Below are 3,468 nucleotides of genomic sequence, written 5' to 3'. Positions count from 1 at the left end.
CAGCGGCCGCCGCCAGCGCCGCCCCCCGCGCCTGCGCCGCCGCCCACGCCCGGGCCGCCATGTCGAGTGAGGGCCCTCACGCGGGCGCGACGTGAGGGAGAAGCCGGTGCGGGTCTGTGTCTGTGGCGGAGACACGTGCTCGGGGTGGGTGATGGACTCGGCACTGCCAAGTCAATGTGGTTGGGAAGGAGCTCGGACGTCCTCGAGTCCAGCCTACCGCCCAGCACGAGCAGAGCACATCCAGTCTTTTCTAAAACACCTCCATGGGTGGTGACTCCGCCACCTGCCTGCGTTGCTCATTCCGAACTGAGCTCTCGTTCCCAAAAATGGACATCTCTGTATTATGAACACTGTGTTCAGCACAGATCCCAACCAGCCACTAGACACTGTAAATAAAATAACCCCAGCTAAACCCAACACTATCCACTTGTTATTCCACACCACTGTCATTGTGCACAGCTCCCACGCTCACTCTCCTGCTCGTGAGAACACCCATGTCAACCAGGGCTTCTGCTACATGGTTTTCATCGGCTTAAAATCTTGTTAATTTAGATATCAAAAAATTTAGGTTGGATATTAGGCAGAGGTTCTTCATCCAGTGAGTGGCTGGGTGCTGGAACAGAGTCCCCAGAAAGTGGTCACAGCTCCAGCCTGACAGAGCTCAAGACATGTTTGGGAAATGCTCTTAGGCACATGGTGTGGCTCTTGGGGATGTCCTGTACAGATCCAGGAGTGTGACTCGATGATTCTTGTGAATCCCTTCCAACTCAGGATATTCTGGGGTTCTTCCAAGCCACACGTGATGGCAAAGGCTGCTATGCATGTTGCAGGGGGAGGAAAAGGCTCACCACCCTCCAGCAAGTGCTGCAGATGCTGCTGCCCCTCAGAGCAAGACCTGCCTCGGTTCACGTCTCAGTGAAAGTGGGGTTTGCCCCCGGAAAAAACACCAACATGGAACCAATCACTTGTAAAAACACAAAACGCTCTTTCTTTGGGTGCAGGTGGCTGCCCTTCAGCCCACAGATCCTCCAGGTCAGCCCAGAAAACCATGTACTGGTACACTTGAGCACTTCAAACAAACAAAAAAAAAAATAGACTGCAACAAACATCACCTGCAAAGTTGTTGACATCTAATTTGCATATGGGATAATGATGTGTGACTCAGCCCTGGTCACACTGCGAGTGCGTGGTGATGCCAGAAATAGCTGCTCCAGATGCCTTGGCCTGAGCATGACCTACAGAGCAAGCGTGTTTCCCCTGAGAGGGCAGTTTCCTATCCCCCACTCCCAGCTCCATGTTACTTTACCAGCAGCTCGTGCTGACTGAAGGCCTGTGAAAGAAAATTAATGAGATGCATCCTCTGGTCCTCATCCCCAGTGTTGGTGTGATGGCTATAGACTGTGCATATGTCCTGGGGGGGTTGTTCTGCCGTTTGCCACAAACTGAGCACACTTGCTCAACATATTTGTTCGCTCTGTTCCCCTTGGAGATTTTGGAAGATACAGAGCATGATGGAAGGGAGCCCAATTTGCTTGTTGGATGGGCTCCCTTATCGGTGGGTTGAAACAGCGAATGTTCAGACTCTAATAAGTACCTCCAGAGCTGGGGATTGGAGTGTGATGGAAATTGTCTGCCCCCCCTCGTCTGGCCAGTGAAATCAAACAGCACATGGAAGGCGCTGCTTTAGCATCCAACAGATAAAAGAAAGAATATGCTTTGACTTTCCTGGCCAAAATTTCCCCTCTCCCATGCTGTTGCACAATATGCTGCACTGGGCTCAGAGAATATTTCCTCGTATGCTATACGGGCACATCACCATAAACTTTCTTATAATTCACAACTTTCATTTCATTTTATTTTTTTTTAAAGAAGCCGCTAGCTGTTACAGCTGAGGAGAGAGAACCCCTCATCTGGAAATGGGTATTGCAATAGCTCACGTGCAGCTTACAGGCTCTCTGTAGACATTCAATTTGCAAACAGCTGCAGAGGTTTCAAACATTTGTGCCCTGCTGTTCTCTTTTCAAGCCGTTTATAGAGTCCCTTGGGCATTGATTACTACCCTGGTAGCTCTCCCAGCTGTTTGAGTGCTCCCTAACCCACTTCAAGCAGAATCAGCTGAGTTCAAACAATTTAAATAGGAGCCATACACTAACTGTGTTGATTGTGCCTGAAGTGGGTGAGGGAGTACTCAAACAAGTTGCTTTGTTAGCAGAAGTGAGGGGAGGGGGTAAGGCATAGTAACATCTTAAGCTGTTTCAGATGACATCTGTCTGTAGTTTAAATAACATAGAGACAAGTCCATGGAGTACCTGGAACAGAAACTGTGCCATGAAAGTGTGATGACAAATGCCAGCTGATGGTCTTAGAGCAGTGGGAAGTGTGAAAACATTCATTCATCCTGGTGCTGTATTAGAAACCCAGTATGTAATGATTATTTGAATGGAAATAACAATAACTAGTTTCTCAGGTAAACAGGAAAAATGAGACACCTGATCTAGGATATAGGGAATGATAGATTCTTCCAAATACATCACTATGCACTGTTTAGAGGATACTCTGGCCTCTGCCTTGGAACACAGCCCTTGTAATTGTCATTTCATGCTTTAAGCCCACAGATACCATTATCTCCTTTTGCTCTCAACACTGTATAGGTCACTGCAGTTGCTGAGATTAAGCTGTGCTGGGAGGGAAATGGACACCCAAGGAGGCCACAGTTTGGATCTCTGCAGTGCCTGCCACAAGTTACATAATTTAAGCTTTGTTGTCTTATGTTGGTTTGTCTACACCCCTTTTCACCACAGCATCCAAATGCCTTCCAGGAATGTGTTAAGTGATGTGGCTAAATATCTGCCACTCTTTCATTTCAGGCTCAAAGGCAGAACTGTGTAGGCAGCAGAGGGTTGGGGGTTTACTTTTTATTTTAGGGGTTTTATCTTGAAGTGTTGATGTTACTGTATGTTTACAACAAAGGAAGTAACCTAAGGGAGTAGAAGGTGGTGTAGCTTTGATAAGCCTTTACTCCCATGAGAATTTATTCAGCACTAACAGAGCAGGTCGCAAGAAACTCAGATAACTTTGAAAATGCACATCTGCACTCAGCTATGAGAAGCCAGCATGTGAGAAGGGGGTGCTTGTGATGCTTTGTGTGAAGATGAGGTGCACTTTGTGTTCTAGATTGTGCATCTCCAAAGGTAATAGTGCCATACCCAGCTGCATCATGTTGCTGTTTCAGGGAAGGGGTAATGGAAACCCAGCTTTGGTTACATCTGTAATCTGCCAGGAGGAGACAGGGGTTCTTAAACAAAACAGATGCACAAGATTAGTGGCAGCTCAGGGTCCAGGGCCATCACTATATGAATTAGCAGGTTAACCCACAGTGTTTGTATACCCTCAAAGAAATGAGATTACAAAAAAGGTTTTCTCTGTTTACATAACCTCTCCCCTGCTTGAGATTGCTTCAGTCAGCTT

The sequence above is a fragment of the Serinus canaria genome, chromosome 2 (genome assembly GCF_022539315.1).
Source record: "Serinus canaria isolate serCan28SL12 chromosome 2, serCan2020, whole genome shotgun sequence".
In the NCBI taxonomy this organism is placed as follows: Eukaryota; Metazoa; Chordata; class Aves; order Passeriformes; family Fringillidae; genus Serinus; species Serinus canaria.
Note: the sequence above shows the minus strand (reverse complement) of the source record.